Source organism: Schistosoma haematobium, chromosome ZW (assembly GCF_000699445.3).
Source record: "Schistosoma haematobium chromosome ZW, whole genome shotgun sequence".
Classification (NCBI taxonomy): domain Eukaryota; kingdom Metazoa; phylum Platyhelminthes; class Trematoda; order Strigeidida; family Schistosomatidae; genus Schistosoma; species Schistosoma haematobium.
Window position 1 is genome coordinate 911,990 of NC_067195.1, and position 11,178 is coordinate 923,167.

Below are 11,178 nucleotides of genomic sequence, written 5' to 3' on the forward strand. Positions count from 1 at the left end.
AAATGGAACTCCAGACGTAAACGGTTTGATCTCGGTTTTTGAACTTTCTTCGAATGTCCTCTCAAATGATCGGTTCTAGACGGAAGCAAAAGATAAGACATGTTAATACCAAGGTCATCGTTCAGTATACGATAAGCCAATATTAGATCACCCCGTACTCTACGGTAAGATAACGGAAATAAGTTAAGGTGTCTCAGTCTGTCTTCATAAGATAGGCCAGCTAGACCTTGTACCATCTTAGTAGCTCGTCGTTGGACTCTTTCTAGCATATCTGCTTCATATTTGAAACAAGAACTCGCTGCTTGAATCCCGTATTCTAAATGTGGTCGCACATAAATCGGGTATAGTAATCCAAACATTTCGTCATTTAAATACTGAAAAGACCTACGAATTGACCATAATACCCTATAGCCTTTTGCAGCAGCAGCCTTATAGTGACTAGTCGTTTTGGGATCATTGCTTAATATAACTCCCAAGTCTTTATAGTTTCTTGCTTTGGGTAGCACGAATCCACGTAGTGTATAGTCATACGATTCATCAGAGTTATTTAACTGCATCACTACACTCTCATTAGGATTTTCTTCTAGTGACCACCTGTCTAACCATGCAACCAATGAGCTAAGATCGTCCTGTAATACTATTCTATCCGACATACTATGTATGGGTCTCCAAATCTTTATGTCATCAGCGAAGAGTAGAACGGATGATTTTGCTACAGTTGGCAATTCATTTACATAGAGTAAAAGAGAAGAGGACCTAGGATTGTGCCTTGGGGAACCCCACTTTTTACAGGTACCCACGGGGAGAGAGCCCCATTAACCCTTACCCTTTGTCTACTGTCATGGAGAAAGTTACTTATCCAATTGACGACTGTGTTATGGATTCCAAAACATTTCAGTTTGAATTTAAGACCAGAGTGTGAAACCTTATCAAAGGTTTTACTAAGATCTATGAAAATTACATCCACAGGAGCATTCCGATCCTTTGCCGAAGCCCACTCTTCTCGTGCAATGAGAAGATTTGTCAAGCAAGACAGGCCTTTCCGAAAACCATGTTGTGCCCTGGAGAAAAGATTTTGCCCTTCAACATAGTTTATAACAGCTATCCGAATGATTTTCTCCATCAGTTTCACAACTGCACTAGTTAAGCTAACGGGTCTATAGTTACTAACTAAATCCCTACTCACAGCCTTATACATCGGACTTACTGTGGCGTCTTTCCAGTCTCTAGGAAGTCTGGACTGTCTCAGAGACATGTCGAATAGTATCGCTAATGGTTCAGCAATTTCATCTGATATGGCTTTCATAATCCTAGGATGAATATCATCGGGACCACTGGACTTATCAGGTTTGAGATGCTGAAGTAGCCTTAAAACAGTATCTTTCTCAATGACTACAGGATCCATCAGCGAGCCGTCACGGTCACAATGAATCATTGGTCGTTCCTCATTACCGATAGAAAATACTTTACTAAAATATTCCGATAAAGCTTCAGCTTTTTCGGCATCATTCTCTGCTAAGATTAACGGATTGTCTCGTATCAAAAGTGATGGAATTCCATCGCTTCTCTTAGTTCGCCTTTTTATATACGAGAATAACCGTTTCGGACTATATCTAGAATCCCTAACCAATTGTTTTTCGTATGAATGTTTAGTCTTGCTTATTAACGCTTTACAGGCATTCCTAATCTTACAATAACTGGATCTGTATTGTTCTAAGCCAGTAGAGATGAACATATTCCAGTGATTCTTCCTTTTTCTAAGGAGTTTCCTGACCGTTTTAGTTATCCATGGTGGACTATTATTCGGTCTTCGCGGTACCAGGTATGATATGAACGGGGACGTAACTAGTCTAAATTTACCTTTAAATACAGACCATGCTTCTTCAACTGATATGCTAGTATCTACTAACCAATCTGTCTTAGCAGCGCATTCCTGAATGGCTGATATGTTGGCTTTCCATACATTTGGGCGCGGTGTACCCTGATCGTATAACATGTCCCTAGTTCTAAACGCGAATGACAAAACAGCGTGATCGCTGTTTACCAACGGTGGAAAAATATTTAAGTCGACAATATCCTCAGCCTCATGAGTGATTACCAAATCCAGCAGAGAAGAACCCTGGTTAACACCAAAACGTGTGGGTTGGGATACATGCTGCACTAGTGCATGCTCCATTATTGTTATCAGTAACCTACTATCAAAGGAGTTTATAGATCCTTCTGTGGTCATATCAGTCCAACTAATATCAGGTGCGTTAAAGTCTCCTATTATCAAGCACCTGGTATTATCATTCCAAAGATGAATGTGCTCTAAAACAAAGTCATCAGCTAAGCAGATTGAGCTCCGATAGATGACACCTAGCATAAATGTACTACATCCTATTGCCAACTTACAGCTAATGACTTCACAAGTGCCTCTATCATGGGATTCGCTAGTAGAGGAGCGGATATTTATGCCATTGGCTATATATAACAGGACGCCGCCTCCTTTTCTACATCTATGTCTATCACTCCTGATGCAATGGTATCCGGATAATTCTGGAGTAATGTCCAAGTCATGGACTAACCAAGTTTCTGTCACTGCCACTATGAGTGGCTTTAACCTGTCTATTAGTGCTTCTAGTTCATAGAACTTATTTCGTAAACTACGAGCGTTGGCATATAAAACTCCCAAGTAGAACAGCCTATCCACACAGGCCTTGGTAGCATTCGCTTCCAAGACCTGACTATCCGAAAACCCACTAGTTGGAGATTTTCCTCGCCGTTTTGCCGACGAGTTTCAAGTTCAGCTAGTGCTTTCTTCCTTTTATTATATCTTCGAGAGACATGTCAGGTCTAATTTGGATGTCAGAATTGTCGTGACAACGAGCGCTACTTAACAAGAGGTCCCGTTGCTTCTCCGATCCTAGGATTACCTTAAGGAGTCTGCATGGACGGGGTTCAACAATGTCCTCGGTCCTCTTGCCTATTCTTACCAATTTTTTACCTGAACTCCTTTGGAGTGATCTGGTAAAATACTACGAATGTATTCTCCTAGCTTTTCTAAGTCATGCGCGTGTCTAATTTCCGGATCAGGGTCGTTTGACTCCCGCAATTTGCTCACAATAATATTCGATGTTATTAGATTTTTCTTCTCAGTCTCGCCAGGATGAGTTTCACTCTTACCTTCAGATTTTGGTAGTGTAATTTGTGGCTCACAATTTGGGTCCACCAGTGAGTTGCTAACTACCTGTGTACTGCTTACAGCTTTTTCTTTTCGTTTCGTTTCCTACGTACCTTAGTCGATTTTCATCCCTCATAACACTGGGACTATTTGGAACGGTGACTGTTTTATCCAGATCTTCGGTTCCCATTAAAGGTGCATTATTAACAATGTCAGTACCAGGTGGTACTACTCCCCTGTTAATGTCAACGAAGATTCCACTTTTACGTCAGTCAGAGTCGGTTGTTTGAGGCGTCGCGTAACAGCAGGTACTACACTGACACATTCGTCGCTGTCAGTGCCCGTGTTGTCGGCGCATATGCCATCCTTCTTTTTACAGGCCAAAGCCAACAGGCTCATAGCCTCCTGTATTAGTAATGCCTTGTTGGCACGGCAAAACATGCAAAGCCAATGTGAGTTAGGCTTCGAGCATCTTTTGTATGCGGTGGGACTTAAGCGGGTGCACATTTTGTGGAACCCCTTATGGTATTCGTCACACTGCATCCCCTCTTCCACAGGGAACAAACAGTTTGGTTGCCCACATTTGTGAGTCTTACCAACCATTGTAATTCGATTTAAAAGGTTTAAAAACAAAAAATGATAACAATGTGAACATAAGTGTTAGTCAAGGACTAAAAACAGGTACTCAGGACAAAATGTAGCAAAATTTCAAACTTTAACCAAAGAACTCTTAGTTAAAGTCGACCAAGAATGCTTTTTAGTGCAATAAGTACCAAAAGCAAGTATAATCACCACAAGTACAAAATTCACTGCCCTTTTTGAAATTCAGATTCTGATTTGTGTAGTAAGGACAGAAGGCCTACGGCCTTTGTTATTCCTTTTCTAGTATGCTTCTGTGAGTGTCCAGTCTTCTCTCAAAAGAGTCAATTGAAGGTGCAGACACCACTGCTTCAGGCAGCAGGTTCCAAGTTGATGACTCGGTGTGAAAACCTGTATGCCACGGGTATTTTGTTCGTTCTTGGCTTTTCTACTCGCCTGTTATGTCCTCTGAGGTGTCCCGATATTCAACAACAGGATGAATAGATTTTTATATTCACCACCATTACTATGACCTGAGGAAAGCGTAATGCTTTTATTTTCTTGTTAAGAAGCCACTTCGAGTTTCAGCTGTGCCCATGATCAGTCACTTAGTAGCTATAATACAAGAGAAATGCAGTTTGTCTCCAGCGGTGCAATTATGAAAAAACTACTATAGCAGCAGAACGTCACAGATGTGGCAACGAGAGTTCGTTTCCTCGTCGATACTGGCGCAGAAGTTAGCGTTCTCCCAGAGAATTCTGACGACCGGCTTCACTAATCGGCTTTAAACTTACAGGCGGCAAACGGAAAGCCTATCGCCACGTATGGCTAAAGGTACGTTTACCTTAACGTGGGTTTACGCAAACCCATTCATTGGATTTTCGTTGTTGTAGACGTTTCTATGCCAATCATTGGTATAGACCTTCTACAATACCATAATCTACTCATCGATACGCGCAAATGAAGGCTAGTAGACGGAAACAATAACTTATCTGTTTGCGTAACTTCTTGTGGTTGCAGATTATTTCGAGTCACAATTAGGCATACGATAGACCCATTTTATCAACCACTACTCGATAAGTATCCTGAGATACACCAAACGCGACCGAAATTACCGTGTGTAACCAGCAACGTTACACATCACATCACGACTACAGGACCACCTGTGTTCTCTAAAGTATGACGACTAGTCCCCGAAAAGCTAAGGTTGGCGAAAACGAGTTCGACCACATAATAGGATTAGGTATCGTAAGACCGTCAAACATGGTCCCTAAAAGGACAGCAACGATTGGCGTCCAACTGGTGACTATCGGCTTTTGAACGCGAAAACCATTCCCGATCGTTACCCGTTGCCTCACATTCACGATTTGACAGCTACCCTGAAAGGCACAACTGTCTTTTCGAAAATCGACTTGGTTAAAGCGTATAACAAACTTCCCATGGCCACTGACGACATTCCGAAAACAGCTATCATAACTCCCTTCAGACATTACGAATTTTCGCGAATGCACTTCGATCTAAGAAACGCTAAACAAACCTTCCAAAGGTTTATAGACGATGCCTTTCGAGGTCTCAACTTCGTACATGCGTATGTTGACGACTGTCTAACAGCACGTCCGGACAGAGAATCGCATCTCAAGCATCTAGATCTTGTTTTCGATCGACTACAAAAACATGGCATTACTGTGAACGTTCTGAAATGCCAAATCGAAACTGACTCATTAAACTTTCTAGGACATACTATCGATGCCCAAGGCATTCGACCCCTCAGAACCAAAGTGGATTATCCAGAACCGACCACGGTCAAGCAATTACGAACGTTTAACAGCCTCGTAAGTTTCTATAGACGATTCATACCGAAATGCGCGTTACTTATGAAACTTCTTACCGACCAACTTCGTGGAAATGCGAAATCCATCAATTTGGACGTCACCGCACGTAAAGCATTCTCCACAGTTAAGGAACTTATCGCGAAAGCAACGATGCTCGCACATCAGGACACTCAAGCACCCACTAGCATCGCAGTAGACGCATCCGACCCAGCAATCGGAGGAGTCTTACAACAATGGGTTAACAACTCCTGGCAACCTTTAGCATTTTTCTTTAGATGGTTGCTAGACACTGAATCGAGGTACAGCACATTCGGTAGGGAACTCCTATCTATGCATTCTGCTGTACGACATTTTCAACACTACATCGAAGGTTGTGAATTCACTCTTTTCGCTGACCATAAACCATTCACCTTCTCTCTAGGCTCTCATTCTGACAAGTACTCACCCCGTGAGTCTCGACAACTGGACTACATTTCGCAGTTTACTTCAGATATTCAACACATTTCTTGAGCAAACAATGTAGTCGCAAACGCCTTGTTTCGAATAACTTCCTTGAACAGTTTCCAAGGAATCGACCTTCTTAGAACTCGCACGAGCTTCAACATTAAGACACTGATCTTCAGCACGAGTTATCGTCTACAACCCTCAAGCTACGCATCAAACAGATGGGAACAGGTAAGGAAACCTTACTGTGTGAGACATCTACAGGTAGAGATCGCCCAATCGTGCGAAAACGTTATCGACGCAACGTCTTCAATACGTTGCACGAACCTTCTCATCCAGGTGTTCGTGCAACCATCAATCTTATAGCAGAACGGTTTTGTTGGCCTGGCATGAATAAAGATGTGAGGGAGTAAGCACGCTCCTGTGTAAGCTGCCAAAAATCTAAGGTTATCAGACACAATAAATGTCCTTAATGCTCATTTAAAACTCCCGATAGACCGTTTCACTCGATGGCCAGAAGCAGTACCTTCGACCACGTGTCGAACGATCTGGATTTGGTAGGACGACTGCCTACCTCACCCACAAGCCTACCACCCACAAGTAAACGGGTTGGTAAAACGTTTTCACCGACAACTAAAAGCTTCACTATCAGCTGCAAACGTTTCACAGTGGACCGACGCTCTTCCACTCGTCTTACTGGGTATTCGCAATGCAAAAAGGTGACATTCGATAGACTGCGGCTCAACTCGTCGACGGAACGACACTTCGACTTCCAGGAGAATTCATGGATCCTTCATCTTCTTTAATGAGCATGGACCTAACCTCCTACACGAACAGGCTTACAAACGCAATGCGTTCAGTTAAACCTGTTTCGATATACGATATAGTACAACGTCTTCGTTCGTCGAGACTCGCATCGACGACCTTTCGAATCAGCATACGAAGGGCCTTTCAAAGTTCTTCAACGCGAACCGAAGTACTATATAATCGATAAGAACGGAACCAACGATAACATCAGCATCGATCAGCCTAAAAGCAGAGTTTTTAGAAGGAAATCCTATCTACGTCGAGTTTCCTTCGGTACAATCGAAAGATACGACTCCGACACTTAAAATACCTCATCCGACAACCAAAACACACGATGATACTTCAACAGTACCAGAAAATAAACGTAAAACAACGTGTTCTGAAAGAAGAGTAAGATTTCCAGAACATTTAAATGACTATTGCACGTAAGTCACTAGTTGGCAGTTTGTTTCATCTCGATTTTCCATGGCATTATATATAATATATAAAAAATTTCATATGCTTATATTTATATATATTTATTATTTGGCTAATATGTATATTAAAAACTTCTTGAAAAAACAGAACCTTTTTTCGTCCATTTTGTGTGCGAGTTTATTTTGACATGCACTTACATATTCTTTTTTCTTTTCTAGGACGGTTGAAAAGGACGATAAAAAGAACGATGAGGTTTACGAGGAACCACAAGATTTCATTGTACACTGTTTTTTTCCACTATATTGTACTTCATGGCCCCTTATAGCAAGGAAAGAGGACCAGACGCTGCTAAACCTTGTAAGCTATCAGAAGAGTGTTTACCAACGAAAAACTCGTTGGGTTTACACTTCTGGATGGCCACGTCTTAGGGTCATCACTACCCGACTAGGGAAGAGTGGTTTGTACCGGTAAATAAGTCCTCAAAATAAATAGCTCTAAGTTTTCGATATTTCATGCTGACCACATGTTTTAATGGACTCACCTTGCTGAAGGCGCTCGGTCATGCATCCGCACCAGATCACGAGTAAGAACGCCGTGCTCAACAACCCCTGCAATCGCTAGCCAGATTAGATCAGACGATTCTTGATATATTGATAGCCTACCAAATATATCTTCGAACCTCCTCGCTTCTGTCTTTTGATTTCACTTGATGGGTACGCTTCATATTAGGTGTTACTGGTTAAAGCGTTGTCAAACTCTGAATACCTGTGGCATCTTCAGCAGTCTAGCCACTCAACTGCATTAATTCTAGTCAGTGTGCTATTCGTTTGTAGGTTTGCGTGTTTTTCAGTTAACTCTGTCTGGAGCCCCTTTGCGGCTACTGCCGATCCCAACTCCGGATAGAGGAGGAGCGTTGAGCATGAGATTAGCGACCCCATCCTATAGAAAGCAAACTCGCTACAGACACGCTAACCAGAAAAATAATTCAAGCCATTACACTGTGCCCTGAGAGTTAGGTCTTCATGTAGAGGAGTTATAACGCCTCATCGTGAATGCCGAGTTCCTTAGGAGGACTTAAGGTTAATGCTCCTTCTGACAACCAGAGTAACCATTAATTTAGGTACATGGAATGCTCTTACAAATATTTTTCAATTCAAGTAAGTGCATTTGTCTCAGCGGAGTTATATATTATGGTGCGTTTGCCTAGAATGACAGTATATCACACTCAGTCGCCCTCGAATTCTTCGATCGACCTTGAAATACATTGGCATACAAGACACAGACACATGTATTGTCAACATCTGTTGTTGTGAAAGACGATTTAACTATGAGGTGAAAAAGCTTTCGAAACTATTTTTCTACGATCTCATCTAAATGCAATAACTGAGTGTTTTGGTTTTATTATTTTTGTATTAACCTTCAGAGACGCACTGATCTGACTCTCGTATGATCGAGTGATGTCAACGAGATAAAGATGGTGGCTATCCTTCGATAAAATTATCGACTTCATTTACGTTAGGGAATTCGAAATGAGATAAATAAAATATGACAATGAATTTTGGATATCTGTATTTCATATACTCATCGCCCCAGAAAGACAATGTGAAAAACGAGGTAGAGAAGCAGCTGGAAGTACCAACTCCCTTGAGCTCTGCGGTCAACTCCCAGGTCGTTGAGAACAACACTAATCCAACTTCCTTTTCAGGTTCCTCAAGAAATATACTTCCACGTGTGGGCAGCCGGGAGCTGATGTCAGCCCTCATACCTGTAACAGCACACGAGACCAAGTAAGTGATGATCAAAACCCTCCTACATCTAATAACTTATCTCCGTGACTAACCTCTCTCATGCTCGTTTATCACCTCGCGCTGCTAATGCAAACGATTCGAGTACTTGGAAGGTTATTCCCGGTATCATGAAACCACGCTCTGAACGGCATGCAAGAGCTTTTAGCGTCCGATCACTGTGCCAAGTAGGATAACACGCTTCCTTAGTTAAGACTTTAGGATCTCGCGCCACCGATGTGCGCTGCGTCCCCGAAACGCGCATACAGGATGGGGGTAGTCTCATTCATTCGACCTCACTATATCAAAATTACGAACCAACTCGATTTACGCGCCTTATATCTGGAATCCCTGATTCTGCTTCCCCTGATGGAAAAGGCAGTAGCGATAGGTAATAGCAGACATTTTTTCAGACTTGTTAAGGAAACCGGTATTAGGAACCCAACTGTTAGAGGAACAGTGTCAGAGAAAGATGGACATATTATTTGTTTCCAATCCAGGGGACTGTATCAATGGGCGGAACAATTTAGGGATCAGTTCAACTGGCCTTCAGCCGCGCTCCGATTTCTCACGATCTCCAGTCGACCTGAGTGGCAGGTTGATGTAAGTCCTCCAACTCTTTACGAAGTCGAAAAAGCTATCAGAAATCTGAAGCGAGGGAGAGCAGCAGGCCCTGACAGGTTTACTCCATTGTCAGCAGCGAGATTGACCGATGTATTAGGTAGAATCTGGGAACTGGACGTAATCCCATCTGACTGGTCTCAATCACTGATTGTGCCAGTCTATAATAAAGGACAAAAGTCCTCTTGTGACAATCACAGAGGAATAAGTTTGAATAATATAGTGTCCAAAATGTTAGCTTCAACAATACTTCGACGCCTAACCAAAGCTCGTGAAGAACAGACTAGAGGAAACCAGGCTAGTTTTTGACCTGGTCGTGGTTGTATAGATCAGATATTCACACTACGTCAGGTCGTAGAACATAGACACACATTCAGACGCCCAACAATGATAGTATTTCTCGACCTTAAGGCGGCATTCGACACTGTTGATCGTGAGGTTCTATGGCAGTGTTTGTCATTGGAAGGGGTACCAAAGAGGTACATTAACCTTTTAAAGGTTCTATACTCGAACACAAATGGTAAAGTAAGAGCTTATGGTGAAATGTCATCAGAATTGACTATCTCAAGTTGTGTTCTTCAGGGCTGTCCACTCTCTCCATTCTTGTTTACCTTTTTCGTTGACATGCTTTCAGAGATGACACATTTCTCATCTAAATTTCCAGGGTTGAACTTCTACCGGAAGACTCACTTTTTGACCTAGAATATGCAGATGACATAGTCCTATTTGGTGAAGACGCTGACAAAATGGAGAGTCTTCTGACCACTCTAAGCAACAATGCAAGCATTATCGGCATGCGATTCTCCCCCTCGAAATGGAACATGTTGCTTCAGGATTGGGTTGCATCGACACCCGAACTAATGATGGGGAGTGAAGTAGTTGAGCGTGTCGACCGCTTCACTTACCTTGGGAGTCTCATCAGCCCATGTGGTCAGGTGTGTGAAGAAATCTCAGCACAGATACAGAAGGTTCAACTGGCTTTTACGAACTTGCGTCATTTATGGCGTAGGCGAGATATCCGTCTATTAACCGAAGGGCGTGTTCGCTGTGCAGCAGTTTGTTCCGTCCTACTTTATGGCAGTGAAACATGGCCGGTAAGAGTACAGGATATCCGTAGGTTACTAGTATTCGATCATAGGTGTCTTCGAAACATTGCTCGTATATCCTGGGACCACCGAGTAAGTAACACAGTTGTTAGGAAATGGGTACTAGGTATGAACGGAAAATCAGTTGATGAAGTAGTGAATCTTCAACAGTTGAGATTGCTGGGACTGATGTTACGTATGCCCAACTACCGACTGCCCCGACGTGCGATGTTTTGTGGTGTAGGAATAGGTCTACTTCCATTTCTCAGCGTAATGTGTTCTTTGGTCTTCCTCTTTTCCTTTGGCCTTGAGGATTCCATGTGAGGGCTTGTCTTGCGACACAGTTGGGTGCTTTCCTCAATATGTGTCCTATCCACTCCCAGTGCTTCTTCCGGATTTATTCCTCCATTGGAATCTGGTTTGTTCTTTCCCACAGTTGGTTGTTG